Source organism: Capricornis sumatraensis, chromosome 1 (assembly GCF_032405125.1).
Source record: "Capricornis sumatraensis isolate serow.1 chromosome 1, serow.2, whole genome shotgun sequence".
In the NCBI taxonomy this organism is placed as follows: Eukaryota; Metazoa; Chordata; class Mammalia; order Artiodactyla; family Bovidae; genus Capricornis; species Capricornis sumatraensis.
Window position 1 is genome coordinate 5,049,561 of NC_091069.1, and position 22,913 is coordinate 5,072,473.

The 22,913-nt window shown below is 52.9% G+C and overlaps 1 non-coding gene across 1 annotated transcript; it reads right to left on the reverse strand.

Annotated features, from left to right (window-relative positions):
* Positions 1–20,699: 20,699 nt before the first annotated feature.
* On the reverse strand, positions 20,700–20,772 carry TRNAE-UUC (transfer RNA glutamic acid (anticodon UUC)). The gene has a single exon. It is a non-coding gene; the product is annotated as a tRNA-Glu (tRNA).
* Positions 20,773–22,913: the final 2,141 nt, after the last annotated feature.

The following is a 22,913-nucleotide window of genomic DNA, read 5'->3' on the forward strand; positions in this document are numbered from 1 at the left end:
AACAGCATCCTTTTAGCTAACCCTTTGAGTACGTTTTAACTTGTTCCTAGCCTGGAATCTTGAAACAGGATTCCGAAGTCAAAGAGTGTGTACTTTTTAAAGCCTTTTGTTTTGAAATCATGATAGACTCATAGGAAGTGGCAGAAATACTGAGTTGGCCGAAAAGTTCATTCTAGTTTTCCCATAAGATGTTACAGAACAAATTTTCTGGCCAGCCCAACAGTAGAGAGAGCCCTGTTTTACCCTTCCCCTGAGGGTCCCACAGTGGTGCCATCTTGCCTAATTATACTGCAGTATCCAAACTGGGCAACGGGCATCAGTACCACTCTGCTAAGTGGATGGCCGGCTTTATTCAGTATAGTGGTAGGTCTTGTATATCTTTGTGTAGATTGAACCCTGAGCATTTTATTTTTTATTCTACTGTGAACGTTATTTTCTATTTCATTTCCTGTTTGTATGTGGAATAAGGAAAGAATACTCTGACCTTCCTTCCAGAATCTTGCTACATTCACTTAATAAGCCTGTAGTTTGTCGAAGATTCTGTTGGACTTTCTCTGTATATGATGATATCATCTATGGCTAGTGACAGGTTTGCAGGGTTTTTCCCTTTCAATCCTTATACTTTTTTCCTTGCTTTGCTGCGTTGTTTAGGATTACCAGTAGAAAGTAGAATAAAAGAGATAGTAGTGGGAAACCTTTGTTTCACTTCCAGTCTCAGGATTAGGGTTAGGGGAAGTGGAAGTTTCTGTAATCTACCACTAAGTATGATGTTGGCCGTAGATTTTTAACATGTATCATTTATGGTCCCCTTCTATTTCCAGTTTGCTGAGAGCTTTCTTTTCATGGATGGTATTGAATTCCATCAGTGAAGATGAGCATATATTTTCTCCTTTATTATGACTGATTTCTGAGTGTTAAGCCAACCTTGCATTCCTATTAATAAACGCCACTTGGTTGTGATATTGCTTTGTTTGATTTGATAATATTTCACTAAGTATTTTTCCATCTGTTTTCATGAAAATAGTTGATCTATAATATCCTTTCATTGACATATCCTTTTCAGGATTAAGGTTATGCTAGCCTTGTAAAATGACTTGGCAGTATCTCTTCTTTCTGTACTCTCTGGGAGCGTCTGTGTAAAATTGGGGTTATTTCTCCCTTAAACATTTAGTCGAATTCATCAGTGAAGCCATGTGGAAGTTTCTTTGTCAGATAGTTATAATTTGAGATTTCATTTCTTTAATAGGTAAGTGTTTTTCTTGTGATAATTTTGATCAGTTGTGCTTTTAAAATAATTTGTCTATTTCAGCCAGCTTTCAAATTTATCTACATGAAGTTGCTTCTGATATCCTCTCCAAAACAGTTTAAACATTAGCTCTTCATATGATCACAGTAGGCCTCCGTGTGATTATCGATATTACTCAGTGATACCTCTGTCATAGCACTCGGCGGTGATCATCGACGTTACTCAGTGATACCTCTGTCACAGCACTCGGCGGTGATCATCGATGTTACTCAGTGATACCTCTGTCACAGCACTCGGCGGTGATCATCGACATTACTCAGTGATACCTCTGTCATAGCACTCGGCGGTGATCATCAACATTACTCAGTGATACCTCTGTCACTGCACTCATTGGTGACTATCAATATTACTCAGTGATACCTCTGTCATAGCACTCGGCGGTGATCCTTGATATTACTCAGTGATACCTCTGTCATAGCACTCGGCGGTGATCATCGACAATACTCAGTGATACCTCTGTCACTGCACTCGGCTGTGATTATCGATATTACTCAGTGATACCTGTCATAGCACTCGGAGGTGATCATCAATATTACTCAGTGATACCTCTGTCACAGCACTTGGCGGTGATCATCGACATTACTTAGTGATACCTCTGTCATTGCACTCGGAGGTGATCATCGACGTTACTCAGTGATACCTCTGTCACTGCACTCAGCGGTGATCATTACTTAGTGATACCTCTGTCACTGCACTCGGTGGTGATCATCAATGTTACTCAGTGATACCTCTGTCACAGCACTCGGCTGTGATTATCGATATTACTCAGTGATACCTATCATAGCACTCGGCAGTGATCATTGATGTTACTCAGTGATACCTCTGTCACAGCACTCGGCTGTGATCATCGATATTACTCAGTGATACCTGTCATAGCACTCGGCGGTGATCATCAATATTACTCAGTGATACCTCTGTCATAGCACTCGGCGGTGACTATCTACATTACTCAGTGATACCTCTGTCACTGCACTCATTGGTGACTATCAATATTACTCAGTGATACCTCTGTCATAGCACTCGGTGGTGATCCTCGATATTACTCAGTGATACCTCTGTCACAGCACTCGGTGGTGATCATCGACATTACTCAGTGATACCTGTGTCATAGCACTCGGCGGTGATCATCGACATTACTCAGTGATACCTCTGTCACAGCACTCGACTGTGATTATCGATATTACTCAGTGATACCTGTCATAGCACTCGGTGGTGATCATCAATATTACTCAGTGATACCTCTGTCATTGCACTCGGTGGTGATCATCGACGTTACTCAGTGATACCTCTGTCACTGCACTCAGCAGTGATCATTACTCAGTGATACCTCTGTCACTGCACTCGGTGGTGATCATTGATGTTACTCAGTGATACCTCTGTCACAGCACTCGGCTGTGATTATCGATATTACTCAGTGATACCTGTCATAGCACTCGGCAGTGATCATCGATGTTACTCAGTGATACCTGTCATAGCACTCGGCAGTGATCATCGATGTTACTCAGTGATACCTCTGTCACAGCACTCAGCTGTGATTATCGATATTACTCAGTGATACCTCTGTCATAGCACTCAGTGGTGATAATCGATATTACTCAGTGATACCTCTGTCATAGCACTCGGCGGTGACTATCGATATTACTCAGTGATACCTCTGTCACAGCACTCGGTGGTGATCATCGATATTACTCAGTGATACCTCTGTCATAGCACTCGGCGGTGACTATCGATATTACTCAGTGATACCTCTGTCACAGCACTCGGTGGTGATCATCAATATTACTCAGTGATACCTCTGTCATAGCACTCGGCGGTGACTATCGATATTACTCAGTGATACCTCTGTCACAGCACTCGGTGGTGATCAGCAATATTACTCAGTGATACCTCTGTCATAGCACTCGGCTGTAATCATCGATATTACTCAGTGATACCTCTGTCATAGCACTCAGTGGTAATCATCGATATTACTCAGTGATACCTCTGTCATAGCACTCAGTGGTGATAATCGATATTACTCAGTGATACTTCTGTCTTAGCACTCGGCGGTGACTATCGATATTACTCAGTGATACCTCTGTCACTGCACTCGGTGGTGATCATCAATATTACTCAGTGATACCTCTGTCATAGCACTCGGCGGTGACTATCGATATTACTCAGTGATACCTCTGTCACAGCACTCGGTGGTGATCAGCAATATTACTCAGTGATACCTCTGTCATAGCACTCGGCTGTAATCATCGATATTACTCAGTGATACCTCTGTCACTGCACTCGGCGGTGACTATCAACGTTACTCAGTGATACCTGTCACTGCACTCGGCGGTGACTATCTACGTTACTCAGTGATACCTCTGTCACTGCACTCGGTGGTGATCATCGATATTACTCAGTGATACCTCTGTCATAGCACTCAGCGGTGATCATCGACATTACTCAGTGACACCTCTGTCACTGCACTCGGCTGTGATCATTGACATTACTCAGTGATACCTCTGTCACAGCACTCGGCAAGTTATATCTGCATGCTTTCTGTGGTGTGTCTGTCTTTGTCCCTCCCCTTCCCTCACTGAGCTGTTAGCTGCCCTCTCTTTCTGGAGCAGGGGCCTGATGCAATTCACTGATTCGACAGGAAGACAGGACATACCATAGACAACTGCTGAACTGGGGCCAAAGAGAATGATTGCACTTCAGCATTTCAGGGGCAGCCCCCCACTGGCTGCTGAAGCAATCAACTGCTATTGAATGCATCTCAGACCTCTTTGAAATGAAGCTTTCAAATGTTGTTTGCATTGAAATATCTAAGGGCTCCCCAGGTCCACCGAGCCAGAGGAAGTCATTGATAGATTAGTTTGAATGAAGAGTAATCAATAATTTATGCTGATGTTTTTCCTTCTGCCGCAGGGGGACCTGTTTTGATATGATTTGACAGGGTCGGGCACACCTTGGTTTAATTAAACCTGATACAGAAAATTAAAAGAAAAAAAGTGCCCAGCAACCCACTGGCCATTGGTTACCCAAGACGGACTCAGTCTACAATCGATGAAGCAGGACAGAGGAGCAGATGGGATGTGGACGAAAGTCCGGATTCAGCAGATGCTCCTACATGGCTGCCCTGATGGAGCAACGGCAAATGTGAATACGCTTATTGGCATCGTCTCATAATGTGGCCTTTAGGAGGCAAGCCGTTTGCACACGATGATGGATGGTCTTGCTGGCAGGAGTGAACGTCATGTCTAGAAACCAGCATTACTTAGTCCTCCCTTGGAGGAGCCAGAATGCTGAAACTGGCATCCTTGGAGCAGTCATCAGAAGGAACAGGTGGAAACTCATGATCCTTGTCTTCCCAACAAAAGGGAGACAGTCCTGAAAACTGGTGGAGAAGCATCATCAGAGTGAGCGTCTTGGTGGGACTTTTCTGAGTTTTCTATCCTCCAAACTCAGCACTGAAACCTGGTGGAGAAGCATCATCAGAGTGAGCATCTTGGTGGGACTTTTCCGAGTTTTCTATCCTCCAAACTCAGCAGGATCCCTTCACTTTTTTTTATGTTCTGTTACAGAGATCCCAGTGGAATTTTTCAGTTTTCAAATGTTTCCTCCCTGTCCTCTGAGTGTGGGTATGAATCTTTGAAGGTATGGGCCTGAAATAAACTCAAGCAACTATCCCATTCAGAACAGAATCTCCACCCAGGGCCACTGCGACTGTTTGCTCCATCAGGCTAGTCACCTGTTGCCCTCTCCCCAGAGGACAGGTTCTCACCCAGGAGTCCTCAGTCCCACCCAGCATTTGCCAGTCATGGCCAGACGTGTCTCAGAGAGGTGGATAAGCCCCAGGTAGCAAGTGAGTGACACACAGAGCTCCCTCCTCTATGCTGTGTCCACAACAGACATTACTAATCCATCCCTGCACATTCTCCTGTTGGAGAGGAAGTGGAAAACCTGAAGCCCAGCCCTTCCTGCCCACGCCCTGCTGCTGTGGCTGATCCGGAGGGGGCAGGTGAGAGAGGGCCCAGGAGCCTGGGGGTGGACATGGCTAAAAGCAGCATCACCAACAACGCCCCACAGGGTGGATGGAGCAGAGAGGCCAGAGCACAGCTGGGCAGTGCAACTCCGGAGAAGGTGGCCCCCGAGTCACCCAGATGCCAGCCTTGACCCAGCCAGCCATTCCCTGGCCAGGTCCTCTGGGCAAATCGCTTCCTCTGCCTGAGTTTCCCAGTCTTCATCAGCTACCCAGGGACCACAGCATCCTGTCCCAGGCAGAGCAGCTGGAACCTGGGTGCGCTGGGCTGCCATGGGGGGTTAGGTCAGCAGCAGCTCCCAGAGGTTTCCTTTACAGGGTCCTGGGACTCCATCCCAGACGAGGGTGTGGCCCCAGCTATGCCCCAAGAGGAGGCAGTCACAGCAGCCATCAGGCCCAGGTGGCTCCATCCCTGTTGGGCTCGAGCCTGTGTGTCTCCCGCTGAACTGGGGTGAATGGTGGCCGCCAAGAGATGTGTCTGCCCAGAACCTCAGCTCAACCTTGTTCAGAGAAGAGTCTTTGCAGATGAAGTTAAGAGAAGGCTCTTGAGCTCATCTTGCATTGGGGTGGGCCCTAAGTCCAGCGAGGAGAGATGCAGATACAGAAACACATGGGAGACCAAGCCACGCGAAGATGAAGGCAGAGGCCCAAGTGATGTGGCCACGAGCTGAGAACGGTGGAGCATGCTGGAGCCTCCAGGCGCTGGGTGAGGCCGATTCTGCCCCGAGGCCTCCAGAAAGGACCAGCTCTGCTGGCAGTGGACACTGGCCTCTTGAACAGAGAGAGGTCACGTTTCTGTTGTCTTGAGCCGCATGGTCTGTGGTCATTTGCTACGAATATATCGCCCTCCCAGGTCCATCTCCAGCTTCTGCCAAAAGTAGGAGTGCCCAGTGGCCACCTACCCGCCTCCACTTTCTCGCTTTGGCTCCGTCCTGCCCTCTACTCATCCAGCTGTTGGGGACTGGACAGAACAACCCAGAATCTCCTGTTCAGAAGCCAGACCCCCAGCCCTGGGCTGGACGTGGGGCCCTGGGCTGGGAGAGGCCATCTTGTCAACTCCACGGGAAGCCTGTGATGTGGCTAAAACCGTCCCCACCCAAGGTCACCTTCTCATGACGAACCTGGCACCGACATCAATTATTCACAAGGAGCATCTTGGAACGCGCTCAAAACACACGTTACCCGTCCCCTGCCTTTAAAGACATTTGTCAAATTCGCGCCTGGCAGAGAAACAGAGCCAGGGCACCAGGGAGGGGTGGGGAGCAGAGTGCCCAGGGCTCCCCCGGCACCGGTGAAGGGCTCTTTTCGCATGGCCCACCACGGGCCTTGAAAGCCACGTCTCCGCTCCTCCTCGCGCAGAGAGAGCTGTCAGCTGGCCGCCGGGGCCTTTGATCCCTCCCTGACAGGGTGCTGACGGATTGATCTGGGGCCCGTGCATAATTCATGAGCCCCCGAGCAGCCGTAAATTCGGAGCGGGCCTGTTCCAGGGTGGTGGGGGCGACACGGGGCCGGAGTGAAGGGTGTGGGGAGTGGGTGTTGGTGGGGCCATGGGGGCCGGCCTCTGCCTGTCCCTCTGCTGGAAACCAGCCCCCAGATATTTCCCCAGGAGGCAGAGAGGAGCTGAAGCGAGGTTCCGGAGCCAGGAGAGCGTGGTCCCTTGGAAAAGTGGTCCCAGGTCCACTTGAGTCAGAGACGAGGGCCACTCCCTGTGGTCAGCCTGAGCGCACCCTTCTGGAGGGCTTACGGAATGGGGTGACTGCAGCTCCCCAGAGACCCTGCAGACTGACCAGGGGGTGACCTTCGGCAGGTCACTTGGCTGCCCGAGCCCTGCCCTCCCCTGTGGAATCACAGCAACAGCGCGGGCGGTCGGGCAAGCGCCTCGGGCCATCGCTGCTGGAGGTGATGGATGCTTCTAACACAGCCTATCTTTCCCACTCTGTTCCCCGACGGGGAGCGCGGCTCCACTTCCTGGGGTCTGGCCACAGGCAGGCTCAAAGGACCTGGATCACACTTAGATCAGGGTCCAAACCAAACAGGAACAGAACCACAGCCGGAGCAGAAGGCCTGTGCAAACACGGTGTCACGGAGCCGAGAGAGGTGGGTTCCCTAACCTGGTGAACCGTCAGAACCACCTGGGATCGTGACAGTCCAGCCCCCAGGCCCCCAGGCTTCCGAGCTGGAGGTCTCAGTGGCCAGGAGTCCACGCAACCCTCTCAGTCGTCACTCAGGTGGCCACTGCCCAGCCAGAAGCTGGTTCCAAAAGAGGCCCGGGCCCCGTCCACAGGGCATTTTCCAGTTGGAGTATGGCTTGGTGTCGTGCTCAACAAGGGGGTGGTCCTTGTTTTTCCAGTCTTTCTGTTTAGTGAAGGACATTGATTTTTCCCCCCTCGTAGTATTTATTATTAATAGATTTTTCAAATGACAGAAGTAATACATACATACATGTTTGTTTCCTTTATCTGCATGCTTTCTGTATTTGAAATTTTTCACATTCAAAAAGCAATACATATCCCATGCCAAAAAAAGGCAGGAAATAGAAAAGCAGAGAGAGGACTGTCCCCCACAGTCCTCCACCCAGAGATGGCGGCCACGAAGGAGTGGGTTGGTCTGTGCCCCTCCCAGAACTGTGGCCATGTGAACACGGAGAGATCCTGTTTTTTGTATTTTTTATTGTGGTAAAATATGGGTTGTTGTTGTTTGGTCACTTCAGTCATGTCCGAGTCTTTGTGACCGCATGGACTGTAGCCCACCAGGCTCCTCTGTCCATGGGGTTCTCCAGGTAAGAATGCTGGAGTGGGTTGCCGTGCCCTCCTCCAGAAGATCTGCCCGACCCAGGAATGGAACCCGCATCTCTTATGTCTCCTGCATTGGCAGGTGGGTTCTTTACCACTAGCGCCACCTGGGAAGCCCGTGGTAAAATATATATGACACAAAATTTCTAACCATTTTTATTAATAAGTGTACAGTTCAGTGGCATTGAGCAGCATCAGTACCCTTCATTTCCAGAACTTGTCCATCTTCCCAAACTGAAACTCTGTCCCCGTTCAAGACTAACTCTTCATTTCCCTCCTCCAGCCCCTGACAGCTACCATTGTACTTTCCGTCTCTGTGGATTTGACTTCTCCAGGGACGTCACACACGTGGACTCATACACTCTGTGTCCTTTTGTGTCTGACTTGTTTCACTTAGCATAGTACCCTCCAGGTTCATTCAAGTTGTAGCATGAGTCAGAATTTCCTTATTTTTAATGCTGAGAGAGACATCCTATTTATGAAGTGAAATTATATTGTGTGGTACCAACTGCTCCATACCCACTTCTTTTTCGTACAACGTTAGATCAAAACCGTCCTCCCATCAGAAAGTGAAATGCAGCTGGCTTCCTTCCACTTCTTCTCCCACCTGTTACACCCTCTTGGAAGCCTTCTTGGCCCCGGAGCAGGAAGCTCTGGTCCTCTGTGTCAGAGGAGCCCCAAGACCACCCCCAAGACATCAGTCCCTCTGGCTGATTCACTGAAAGCCTGGCAGGACTCAGCATAGAGCTGTATCTCAGTTATGACTTACTATAGCCAAAGGACATGGAGCAAAACCAGCAAAGGGGAGGGTGAATGGGGTAAAGTCCAGAGGAAGCTGGGGTGCGCTCCCAAGAATCTTCAGCAGTGGAGTCCTGCGGGACACTCCCGAGGTGTCGTTCACCAGGGAAGCTCCTTAGAGACTCAGCGCCCAGGGATTTTATTGGAGGCTGGTCACATAGCCACCTTCTGCCCAGCATGTGCCAGAAAGCCAGACTCCCAGAAGGAAAGCAGGTGTTCAGCATAAAGCACACGGTTTGCACCAACAGTTTGGGCTCAGTGAGCCACTTATACATGAAGGAGTGGTGGGCACGCCCCCCAAATCCAGGCTCCCAGAAGCCACTCCAAGGCCCCCCTTGCAGGCAGGTCAAACAGCAGCTGCCTCAGACCTGCTAGGACACCACTGCCTCTTTTCTGCACACACATCAAAGTCTAGGATTGTTAAAGTCCAAGTTTCAAAACAGAAGGCAAGACCATCAGGCTTCCCTGGTGGCTCAGTAGTAAGGAACCCACCTGCCAATGCAGGAGACATGAGTGCCATCCCTGGTCCAGGAAGATCCCACATGCCTCGGAGCAGCTAAATCCACGTGCCACAGCTACTGAGCCTGTGGACCCAAGAGCCTGTGCTCCCCAGCAAGAGAGGCCACTGCGATGGCACGCCCACTGCAAACTGAGCGTGGCCCCTGCTCACTGCAACTGGGGAAAGCCCATGCAGCTGCAAAGACCCCACTGGGCCAAAAACAAGTAAGTAAACGAAGAACATCTGGTCGTGATGGGGCCCTCTCCCACAAGCCTGCTAGCTAGGGTGGAACAGCTGTATCTTTAGGGCAGATGGGCAAGGTCTGGGATTGGTCATTATTCTGTTCTTGTGAATTAGCTGTCAGTTTGAAAGTTGGAAGTCTAATGGAGACACACAGGACTTCTACACTGAAAACTATTAATACAAAGCGTCAATATGCAGGTCAAGAAGCAACCGTTAGAACTGGACGTGGAATAACTGACTGGTTCCAAACTGGGAAAGGAGGACAACGGGGCTGTGCATCGTCACCCTCTTCTTTAACTTCTTTGCAGAGCACATCATGCAAAATGCCTCGGGTGGATGAAGCACAAGCTGGAATTAAGACTTCCAGGAGAAATATCAACAACCTCAGATATGCAGATGATGACCACGCTAATGGAAGAAAATGAAGAGAAACGAAAGAGCCTCTTGATAAGGGTGAAAGAGGAGAGTGAAAAAAAGCTGGCTTGAAAGTCAATATTAAAAAAAACTAAGATCATGGCATCTGATCCCATCACTTCATGGCAAATAGATGGGGAAACAATGGAAACAGTGGCTGACTTTATTTTCTTGGTTTCCAAAATCACTGTGGACAGTGACTGTAGCCATGAAATTAAAAGATTCTTATTCCTTAAAGGGAAAGCTATGACAAGCCTAGACAGCATATTAAAAAGCAGAGACATTACTTTGCCAACAAAGGACCGTACAGTCAAAGCTATAATTTTTCCAGTAGTTATGTATGGATGGGGGACAGTGGTGGCTCAGAGGTTAAAGCGTCTCCCTCCAATGCAGGAGACCTGGGTTCGATCCCTGGGTTGGGAAGATCCCCTGGAGAGGGAAATGGCAACCCACTCCAGTACTCTTGTCTGGAGAATCCCATGGATGGAGGAGCCTGGTGGGCTATTGTCCACGGGGTCACAAAGAGTCAGACACGACTGAGCGACTTCACTTTCACTTTCACTATGTATGGATGTGGGAGTTGGACCATGAAGAAGGCAGAGCACCGAAGAATTGATGCTTTCGAACTGTGATGCTGGAGAAGACTCTTGAGAGTCCCTTGGGCTGCAGGGAGATCAAACCAGTCAATCCTAAAGGAAATCAGTCCTGTATATTCATTGGAAGGACTGATGCTGAAGCTGAAGCTTCAGTACTTTGGCCACATGGTACGAAGAGCTGACTCTTTGGAAAAGAATCTGATGCTGGGAGAGATTGGAAGACGAAAGAGAAGGGTGACAGAAAATGAGATGGTTAGATAGCATCACCAACTCAATGGACATGAATTTGGGCCAACTCTGGGAGACGGCAGAGGACAGAGGAATACATGCTACAGTCCATGGGATTCCAAACAGACATGATTTAACAACTCAACAACAACAACCAACAGAGAAATACACCCCATTAATGGTTTGGAAAACTACAATACTGTAAACATATTATTTTCCCCAATTAATATCTTAAATCAATGCAAGGCTAACCAAAATCCCAAGTGGGTTTCTTTTTGGTAGAAATTGACAAGCTGATGTACAGTTTTTTTATGGAAAAGCAAGGAGCCAAGGATAGACAGAAAGATCTTGAAAACAAATACTGATATCAGACCTACTATGAGGCCATAGTAATCAGAACAGCACAGGATTGGCGCAGGGATAAGATATTCTGAACCATGGAACAGAGAGTTTCCAAAAACAGCGCCCCCACCCCCGGCCCTGCCCAAAACGGTCAACAGGGGCAACCTTGCAGTATAGTTGGGAAAGGAAGTCATCTCCAAAACTTGCAGTGCAAATTACAAAAACACACTCCATATGGATCACAGCTCAACATGTGAAAAGCAAAGCAGTAAAGCATTTAGTGAATGCATCTTGGTGACCTCAGAGCAGGCAAAGTTGTCTTGAAAGTGAAAGTCTCTCAGTCGTGTCCAGCTCTTTGCAACTCCATGGACTGTATAATCCATGGAATTCTCCAGGCCAGAATACTGGAGTGGGCAGCCTTTCCCTTCTCCAGGGGATCTTCCCCATCTAGGGATCGAAAGTTGTCTTGAACAGGGCACAAAAAGCACTAACCATAAACAAGAAAAGTTAATAGATTGAACTGTTGTAAGAGTATTCATTAGAAGAACCTACTGAGAGAAGGAAAAGGTAATCCACAAAAGGTATTTGCATTAAAAGGACTTGATTTAAACATTGCTAGAAACCAGTAAGAGACAAACATCCCAGGAGAAGATAACCATGTAACATGAGGCTCATGGGCCATTGGGGAAATGCAAAGGCCACCCACGGTGTGATCCCAGCACATACCCCTGAGAAGAGTTAAAATGAGAAGGCGGAGAACACCAGGAGCTGGACGTGGAGCAGCCACAGCACTCATGCACTGGTGGGAGGTAGGTTGGAACAACACTTGGGAAAGCCGTGCAGCCAGTCTAATAAAATGGAACGTGTGTGTACCCAATGACCCAGCAGTTTCACTCCAACCAGAAATGCCTAAGTGTGTTCAGGAAAAGACACGCATCAGAGCATCCATAGGGGCACTGTGTTTCTAATTACCCAGAAGCCCAGCAACAGCAGCATGGATAAATCATTGTATTCCCACCCAAAGGAATACTACACAGCAAGGAAAAGGAATCACCTGCCCCGACAGGCAGCAACAGGGGTGACTCTCCCAGATGTGATCGTGGTATTGTGTGATATGAGCCAGACACAAAGAGGACACGCTGCACGATTCCACTTCCAAGAAGAGCACACACAGGGGCTTCCCTGGTGGCCCAGTGGTGGGGAGTCCACCTTCCAATGCAGGGGACACCAGTTCGATCCCTGGTCAAGGGAACTAAGATCCCACTTGCTGCGGGGCAAGTAAGCCTGTGCGCCACAATGAAAGATTCTGCATGCCTCAACAAGACCCAATAAAGCCAAAAAAGTAAAAAAATTTTGAAGTGCACATAGATGGGCGGGGCCTTCTGAAGTGCTGGCTACATGGATGTCCAGTGCGTAAAAACTCATGCACTCGTGGGCACTCATTCACATATTCATGTACACTCTGCGTGCTTTTCTATATGTGTTACACTTAAAAACAAACAAAAACCAGAGGGAGAAAGAAGGGGCATGCTCTGATTTAGACGTACCCTGCAGGGGCCTTCCTCCTTATTTGACATTGTGACCCCTGGCCCCAGTGATCTCTGAGGCACCTTCTTCACCTTGTCCCGTGAGGCCCCCCGTAGAACGTATTTGTTCCCAACAGCCATCCAGACTCCTGCCAACAAGCCAGTGGAGCAGAACGTCGCCAAGTCTTTGCTCCATTACAGAGGTTCTGGTGGTTCAGAAAGTCTGAGAACCATCCCTGGCTCAGTGTCCAGTTCCAAGACCAGAAGTCCAAGAGGGACCATGGGAAGGAACTGGGAAGGCCCCACCCCCGTGGCCTCCTCTCCTGACCCCAGGCTGGCACTGTAGCCTCAGACACCAAAGCTGGGCAGCCCAGTCCCAGCAGAGAGGCTTCAGAAGCAGAAGCTTTAGGAGCCGGCGGCACCAATCCCAGCTCTGTCTCTTACTGTGTGACCTCCAGCAAGTTATGTACCCTCTCTGGACCCCCACTGCCCCATCCGTGACTAGTAACACCACCGACAGATGGGGTTGTTGCAGAAATTAACCGGAATCACTCAGCAGAGAGCCTGGCGGGAGGTCACCATGCCTGTGATGGCCACCATCACTGCCTTTCTTAGCTTCCTGTTCCTTTCCATTTCCAGATCCCACTGCTATGGAGGAGGACTGTGAGCGCCCTTGCCTGAGACCTGTAAGGTAGGACAAGGGCAGAAAACCGGCTTCTGAGATGAACGCTTTTTAGTCAACGTGGTCCACACAGCGGAGCAGGTCCCGTGCCGTGTTTGCACACTCATTCATTTCTTTCTGCGACACACGCATGATATACACTCACTGTCACTAGGACCTGGGCGGCCTCCCAGCACCCACAGCGGGTCGGGGAGAAGGAGGTCCGCAGGCTTCACAGAGAAAGATTTATGATTGCAGCTCTGAGATGCAGGAGCAGCCCGAGGTCGTGGTTGAGCAGCCAGAGGCAGCTGGAGCTTGCGTTTCATTTGGCTCTGATGAAAACGGCGCAGTAGATTCTGAGTGGCCCTCCTTGTCTTCATGTCCCGGGGGAGTTCTTCTGTGATAATATAGACCAGCTCCTAATGATGTTCTCCGGCAAGGTTTATTAAAACCCCCAGCCTGCCCCCTGCTGTGGCTCAGGCTGAAGCCCAAAGTGCAGAAAGCCTCGGGCACCTGAGCATCACCGCTAATGCCTGGTGATGCACCAGCTTGGGTCCTCAGAGGCTGTCACGGTTCCCTGAGTCCTCCATGAAGCCCCCAGCCGGTAGCTCTCGGACTGATGGGCCTATGAGGCCCCCAGGAACAACAAATCGACTTTTCGGCTACTAGGTGACGGGAGGGGTTGGGGAAGGGAGGGCGTCCATCAGCTCAGGGCCAGTAGGGTGTGTATACCAGCAGGCAGGCTACTGCTCTGCTGCCTGCACCCTTGACAGACATTGCTAATCAATCCCAGAGCCCTTTCCCACTGAGCCCAACCTTTTCTGAATTCTTCTTAGCCCAGGGCTCCAGGCAGCCAGATGGGCTCATGGGAACTGGCCAGTGAAGCGTCTGCCATCCCCAGTTGAAAGGAAGAACCCAGGCTCTAGATCTGCCTGATGACCCGTGGTACCTCCAGGAGGTCACTGAATTCACTGGCCACTGTTTTCCAATCTCTAAAATGGGGGTGGATGCAGGGGAGGGGCTGGTCACTCGTTTGACTTCAAATCCCTGCCCCCACCACCCCCGTGGACTGAGCACCAGCGCCTGCCATGGTGGTGAGACCCTGGGCGCTTCCAGGCCTCTGTACGGTGGGGACAGTGTTGGGCCCGTCTCAGAGGTACATACCTAGAGGGCGCTGAGCTGGGTCCCTGCAATGAGAAGCACTCAAAACTGGTGGGCACCTGTGCTGTTTTCTTACTTAATGTACTGAAGAGCGATCCTGTATCGTTCATGTCACTCAGTCAGCCTAAGAGTCAACGCCTCTTCCTCCCCTGTCCCTCCTTCCCTGCCCCCAGCGTGTCGGATACACATGGAGGAAAGGTGGTCCATCTCAGGATGCTGGCTTAAGCTGCTTGGACCCCGTCAGGACCTCAAAACTGGATGGTTCACTGGGAAGGGTCTCCTATTCCATGGATGTGAAGTGACTCCTCCATATGTCTCATGGCAACAGCTTGGAGTGTGGCAGGGCCCAGAGGGGTAAAGGTGCTCAGTGGGGTGGAGGGCAATCCAGGAAGGCTTCCTGGAGGAGGAGGGGTGAGCCCTGCCTGGGACATGGTCATAGCAGTGTGACAGTGGTCACTTGGTCACCTAATTCTTCTACCAGGACGGTGGCAACCCCAACAGGGAAATGGTGTTGGGGATAGGTGGGTGGAGTGTGGAAACCCTGGCCATTTCATGGGGAAAGTGCTGTGATCTGACCATAACAGAGTGTGATGACATCCATGGGGATATAGCCAGGCCACCTCCCTCCCTCCTGCTTAATGGCCAAGGCGGCCCCCATACCCCGTCTCTCTTTCCCCCTCCCCTCTCCATCCCTCTGGATCTTGCCTCATCCTGCCTTTCTGCTTGTCCCCGGATGGGGAGGTGGCGGCAGAGATGCCCCTCAGTCGGCTCCACCTTCTGGGAGAGGCAGGCAGCTCCCTGCCCCCTGGGTGCCAGGGAGCCTGGGCTGCCTCCCAGAGCCCTCCACCTCGGGGCATTTGGAAGCTGCTGCTGGGTCAGAGCCAGGAGCTCCGCACACACTGGCAGCCTGTCCAGGGTCGCTGCTCCTGCAGGCAGTCCCGGAAAATTCCAGCCGTCCTGTGGCCTCAAGAGGCTGGCTGTCCAGAGGCCCCCGCCCCCATGCTTCACCTCACCTGGCCTGCTCCCCAGCACTCTCCCCGGCCAGGCCCTCGGGAACACCGGCAGCCCTGGAGGAAGGCAGCCTGGCTTATGCAGAAGCAGAGGTTCTGGGACACGGTGACCTTGGCCAAGTCCCGCGGCCTCACCAGGGCTTCCCGTGAAGCCAGTGCAGCTGTGAGCATGGTCAGCCAGTCCCAGGGCAGAAAGTGAGGTGTTTTCTCAAAGCAGTCAGGTTGGTAGGAGTCTGGGAATGTCTGCCCTTCCCCAGGCCTTGAGCTGAGTTCCCACAGCCTTGCTTCCTTTGGGGAGATGAGAGTTTGGGGCTGATGGATTTTTCGAACACTCTGCCAACTCCTGGTTTAGCGCAGCAGCAGCGGCTTAGAAGGGCGGGGCGTGTGGCAAGGTCCTCAGTGCAGGCCTGGGGATAGGAGTCAGCACCGGTTACCGTCCACATCGCACAGAAGGGGAAGCTCAGAGAGGCTTATCCAAGGTCACACAGCCAGGAAATGGAGAAGCTGGCATTTAACACCTTATCTTTGGGGGGCACCTGCCCCCTCCTTGCTCTCCCTCCTCCCACCACCTCCTTCTTCACATTCAGCCTGAAAATCTCTTGCCCCAAGCCTAGTCCTGAAATGTCAAAATTATTAGCCAGTTCCCAGGGCTTCCCTTGTGGCTCAGCTGGTAAAGAATCCGCCTGCAGTGGGGGAGACCTGGGTTCGATCCCTGGGTGGGGAAGATCCCCTGGAGAATGGAAAGGCTCCCCACTCCAGTATACTGGCCTGGAGAGTCTGTCCGACTCTCTCACAAAGAGTCGGACGTGACTGAAAATAAATACTACTACTATAGCCCTGTGGCTAATAGCAAAGTGTCTCTTATCAATAATGCTTCCTGCTCCGGAGAAGCTGGTCTGTGCCTGGACTCTGCCATCAGAAGGCACTTGGGGTCCTCTCCTAAGATGGGAAGAAGGCCCTTACTTCTAGGTCGGAGGTGATGGGGACAAATACCCCAGGGGAAGGAGGACGGTGCAGGGAGGCTGTGGGCAGAGCTGGGAACCAGGACTTCTGAGGGCCTATTTGGTGCCCGGCCGTCGTGAGCATCCTCTCATCGCGCACAGTAGGGGTTTCTGCCCCCAGCACACAGATGAGGAGATGGAGCCTCCAGAGGTAAAGTCAGCCCCTTGAGACGGTGTAACTGGTGTACATGGCAGCTGGGCATCTCCTGGGGTCTGAGCGGCTCCAGCACAGGGCCCAGGCAGGCCTGCGCAGCCCGCTTCCTGCAGGGCGCCCCCCACCGCACCCCGCCCCACCGCTCCTCCGAAGGCTCTGCTGACCCTGAACCCAGAGGGTCATTGCGCTGGACTGGAGCCATTGCCACCAGCTGAGCCTGCAGCCTGGAGCCTTCCAGGTCTCCACGGGGCCCACCAGCTCGGGGCCACTCTGCTTTGCAGGGCTCTAGGGCACCATCAGAGGTCCCCGCCTCCCTCCCTGGGGCCAGAGGGAGCGGCAGCCAGGCCTGAGTAGGGTAGGGGGGCTTGGCGGAATCGCTCTGTTGCAGGAAGGGGGTCCCCTTCCAGAGCCCGAGAGCAGGCTCTTGTCTAACACCGGGAAATGACTTGTCCAAGGAGACATACGTGCTGACAGAGCGACAGGCTTTACTGGGAAGGGGCACGGGGCGCGGGGCGTGGGGGTGAGGGTGAGGGGCCCAGGGGCACTGCTCTCCCCGTGGCTCACAGTCTCGGGGTTTACAGTAAAGGGTGAGCTTGCGGGCTGTCTCTGGCCGATCATTCCGACTCAGCGTCCTTCCTGGTGCCGCATACATCACTCAGCCAAGAGGAGGCCAGCGAGGAGGATTCTGGGAGGTCGGCAGGACACGTGGACTGGTGTCTCCTCTCCCCCTGTGACCTTTCCCAAATTCTTCCGGTCGGGGGCAGCTGATTAGCTCCACGTTCCTTACCAGGGCCTCCTGTTGTCAGATCACTCACGCAGGAGGCCTGGTCTTGCCTGGCAGGGCTGGTGGTTTCGGGCAGTGTTTCCCCAGATGGCTGGACTGCCACTGCCTACCAAGCCTGCCCTGTGCCAGGCTCTGTGCCCAGGGTTCCTTGTCCATATTTTCTGACTGACTCGTCCCACTGCCCTGCACAGGAAATAGGTGACAACCCCTCCCAGAAAGGTTGCAGGACTTTCTCGAGGCCGCCACTAAACCAGTCGGAGGCAGGATAGAAATCTGAACGCAGAGCTGAACCTAGAAACACTCTCTGACCGTCGACCACCCCCGTCAGGAGTTCCAGCCCTCCAAGGAGCACCAGTTCTCCCTCTGGTGGCATCACTCTTTCCTCTGAGGAGGGGTTTGTGAGCATCTCCGTGAGCCAAGCCGCAAAAACAGTGACCGGGTAAGACGACGTCGCCGTCCAGGGAGTCCCACAGCCAGGCGGGCACGCGGCACTGATTCAGACACACCCAGAAGTGACTGTGGCATCGACCTGGAGTCAGGCTCCGAGGGAAGCTGGTGAGGTCTGATGAGCACCCAGGATAACGGGCCTTGAGCCGGCCTGGAGTCAGGGGAGACAGGAAAGGAAGGCTCAGGTGAGATCTGATCACATCAGCACCAAAAGGAGGAGAGGAGGAGAGAGCTCTGGCTCTGACCAAACGCGGTGATGGTCCTAAAAACAGCAGCGTTCGTTCGAGATCTGACGAGTTCATGAGACTGTCCTGCGGGCGTCTCCCCTGGTCCTGCCCTGCCTCCAGCCACCTGACCTGGGGCCCCCTGAACCCTGCCTGTCTGGGACCCCTCGCCACTGGGCCTTTGCACATATGGTTCCTGCTGTTCCACTCTTATGACTCCCCCTCCCTCCCCCCACCAAACCCCACACACGAGATCTTGCTCACTCTTTGCTGGAGCCTGGCCTCTGGGTGGCACATACCCTCGCGGGCCTCCTACCTTCACACACATGCCCCTCCAGCAGTGTATCTGACTTTGGCGAATCCCAGGGCATTGTCACCAGCCAGCTGCAGCGTGGAGGCAGGGCCCCACCAGGACACTGCAAACCCACCTGTGACCAGTCCTGGTGGTGCCCTGGCTCCTTCCCTGGACACTTGTTCGCCGTCCCACAATTCTTAGTGACGCGTGTCGGGCACTGTTCCCCGGGGGCCCAAAGTCCTGGGGGAGAGACATCCCAGAAAAGAAAGGCTCACGGGATGAGGGGCCAAGCGGCAAACCTGAGACGGGCCCAGGTCGCTGTGGACCTCCCTGCCAACCTTGAACGACATGGTGGAAAGCGCCTCCCTTCTCTCTGGCTGACGCACGTCTGCTGATCGCTCTCCACCGCCTGGTGCTAATTCACACGCCACCCCGGCTGCTTGGCTGCGGGATTCTAGATTCATTCCGGAGGCAGGACCCAGAAGGGCAGTCAAGAGGCCTCCCTTCCACCAGGGAAAACAGAACACTCACAAAACGGGTTGTTGAGCAGATTCCTCCTAAGCTGGTTTGGTTTTTGAATTGGCCGAGGGCCCAGAATCCGACTGGCAGCGATGGGGTGGACAGATGGGGTCCTATATGAAGCTACTGACTCATTCAACTTAGAAAGAGAAGAAAACCTTATTAGTCAAGGTTTCAAAGACTGCAGCTTTACAGGAAGCCTTCTCCGGCCCAGCCAGCTGGGGCCGCCCCCCTGGCTGGCACCGCCCGACTCTGCCAGGCCCCCCTGGAGGCTCCCAGCACCGCAGCCGGGGGGCCAACGGCCAACAGCTGGGCCCAATCTTGCCCCCACAAGCTGCTGCTTCCTGAGTCCCAGGGGTTTCTGTCTGCTCCCAGAGGGCTGGACCAGGCTGGAGGCGTTCCGCAGCCACCCCCCACTGTCCCCTCGCTCTGCGCTCAAAGTGACCTGTTCTAGGTTGAAACATTCCCCCACCCCCAGTTGATATAGTGAAGTCCTAACCCCACATACCTGGGAATATGACCTTGTTTGGAGACAAGGTCTTTGTAGAGATCAGAGTTAGAGTGAGGTCGTTAGGGTGGGCTGTGCTCCAACTTGACGTCCGTACTAAATGCGCACAGACACAGGCAGAGGGCAGGTGACCATCCACAGGCCGAGGAGCGAGGCCTGGGACAGGTGCTTTCCTAGGGCCCTCGGCGGGAGCCAGGCTGCCGACACCCGGATCTCAAGCTTCTGACCTCCAGCGCTGAGAGGCAACGGGTGTCTGCGCTTCTGGTGTTTTGTCACTAACTTGAGTCTGACTCTGACACCCCATGGACTGCGGCACACCAGGCTTCCCGGTCCTTCACTCTCTCCTGGAGCTTGCTCAAGTTCGTGTCTGTTGAGTCGGTGATGCCATCCAGTTGTCTCATCCTCAGTTGCCCCCTTCTCCTCCTGCGCTCAGTCTTTCCCAGCGTCAGGGTCTTTCCCAGGGAGTTGGCTCTGCGCGTCAGGTCTGTTGTTTGGGCCGCCCAGCCTGCAGTGCTGTGTCACAGCAGACCTGGCAAAGGGAGGCATGAGGCCACCAGTCTCACAGGCTCCGTCCCCCAGGGATGCCAGCGTGTGGCCAGGCCATGGGCTTCTGCCCAGCCCAGGCCTGCTGTCCTGTCAGGCCCCCCAGCACCCCCCACTGCCATCCGCGGGTCCGGGACTCCCCTCCCCGGGGCCAGGTGGAAATCTCCCTTCTGAGGAGCTGGAGGAGTGTCTGGGCCTGACTTCATCGTCATCACTGTCTCCTCCCCCCGGCTTTTCTTTAATAAGTGTGTGCTGGTTTATTTATTTGGGGCTGTGCTGGGTCCTCACTGCTGCGTGGGCTTTCTCTTTAGTTGCAGCAGGCAGGGGCTACTCTCCAGCTGTGATGCGGGCTTCTCGTTGCGGAGGCTTCTCTTGCTGCAGAGCACGGGCTTCAGGGCGCACGGGCTTCGGTAGTTGCGGCTCCCGGGCTCTACAGCACAGGCGCAGTCGTTGTGGCACGCGGGCTTAGTTGCTCTGCAGCATGTGGGTCCTTCCCAGACCGGGGATCGAACCTATGTCTCCGGTATTGGCAGGCAGACTCTTTACCACTGAGCCACCAGGGAAGCCCTCACTTTCTTTTTTTGCTTCCCCGGCAACCGCCCCCCTGCGTGGTTTGTAGGATCTTAGTTCCCTGACCAGGGATTGAACCTGGGCCCTCTGCAGTGAAAAAGCAGAGTCCTAACCCCTGGACCACCGGGGAATTCCCCCACTGTCGCCTCTGAGAGCCCTGGAAGAGGTGTCCCAACCCACAGGGCTGAGCCAGGCCCCCAGGGACAGAGCCCTGGAGCTCCTGAGTCCCAGGTGCCTCAGTCCACAGGGCCCTGGGCACTGGCAGCAGCATCCGGCCCCAGGACGGATGAGACACACTGCGCGCAGTTACAGGGCTCATGCCGTCCTTTAAACTTGCTTCTGAAGCGTGTGCTTGCAGGGGCCAATAAGCAAAGCATGTCACATGTCACTGAATGCACGATCGCCAGGTGAGAACACAGGCAGTCCCCTTCCACGGCTTGTCGTTCATGAGCGCTCACTCCACACTGCACGTCAGTGACCTCCCTTAAGTGCCTCAGAGATCCTTACAGGGTAGTGACATCATCCCCCGTGTCACGCATGGGGAAGGCCACGGTGGCAGAGTCTCTAAGTGACGTGCTGGAGTTCACACTTGAGCCCAGAGTTTGTGCTGAGACTGCACCGTGGGCTTCCTGTCCAGGCCCCGCCCAGGGTGCCGTTCTGAGGACCAGCAGGGGGAGTGACCCACCGAGGCTGGGCAATTCCACCCGGCGGGGTTGGGGCACTGGGGTCGCCCCCACCCCAACCTCTCCCAGAGCCCATGGTGTTTACAATTTTTGCCTCATGAAAAATTTCAAATTCCACAGCCACTGAGCAGGTAGAACAGTGGCTTCATTTCACACTGTAGGGAGCTAGTTTTCTGTGCCCTTTTTTTTTTTTTTTAATATATACAGTTTTATTGGAGTATAACTGCATTTTTCCCTGGAAGCTCAGCTGGTAAAGAATCCACCTGCAATGCGGGAGACCTGGATTCGATCCCTGAGTTGGGAAGATCCCATGGAGAAGGGAACAGCTACCCACTCCAGTATTCCGGCCTGGAGAATTCCCCGGGGTTGCAGAGAGTCCCCCGTGGACTCGACTGAGCGACTTTCGCTTTATAGCTGCTTTACAACGTTGTGTTAGTTTCTGCTGTACGGTAAAGGGAATCAGCCACACGTGTACGCATATCCCCGCTTTTTTGGATTTCTCTCCCATTTAGGTCACCGCAGCGCACTGGGGAGAGTCCGTGTGCTCCCCAGCAGGCTCTCGTTAGTTACGCTTCATACATGGTGTCAGTGGTGTATACGTGCCAATCTTGATCTCCCAGCTCGTCCTATTCCCATCTCCCCCCTTGGTGTCCATATGCTTGTTCTCTACGTCTGTGTCTCTGTTTCTGTTTTGCGAATAAGATTGACAGCTTCAAACCCTCTCCTCTGGTGGTTGGCGGCAGTGGCGGTGGGGGGCACGGTATGTACCCCCCACCTCGGTGTTTGTGCTAGACCACAGATGTAGGTCAACCAGGGACCCCGCCCTTAAACAAAGATCCCAAGTGCTGTGTGGGTGCACATCAAGGTCTGTGGGTGCCGCCAGGGACCTTCCGACCGGAGATACCAGGCTTCTCTGCACCACCCCCGCCCCAGCAGCTGGCTTCTCTCTGCAGGACAACGGGCGCGAGAGGACTTTTTCAAGAGGAAGGAGAGCTCTGCTGAAGGGACCTTCAGTCCAGATGGGCAGAGGGGCTGGGGAGGTGGGGGGTGGCGGGGAGTTTGGGAGGAGGGGCTCCGCTCTTTGCTGATTCAGACGAAGCTTTCTTAGGAAGTGCTGCATTCAATCTCCCCACTAAGAAGCCAGCAAAGGGGCTTCCCTGGCGGTCCAGCGGTTAAGATTCCCTGCTTTCAACGCAAGGGGGCTCAAGTTCAGTCTCTGATGGAGATATTAAGATCTGCATGCTGTGCAGCGTGGCCAAAAACAAATTGAAATTTTTTGAAAGATTCATGTTAAAGAAGCGAAGAAAACTGAGGTCCACTGGTCACAGTGGAAGGTCCTGGGCCAGGCCAGGTGAGGGGCCTCCCCCTCCACTCACCCCTGGGCCTTGGGAAGCCTCAGCTCTGCCCCCCTCGCCCTGCCCCTCCTCTCACCAAGCTCTGTTTCCCATCAGGCTCACTGATCCGTTCAGGTCAGAGCCACCAGCCGGAGGCCAAGCAGAGAGGTCACTGCTAACTATATGCTAATGACAGCAGGGACCAATCAATCTCCCCCTTAATCAGGCAATCAGTGTGCACCGCAGGTGTGTCC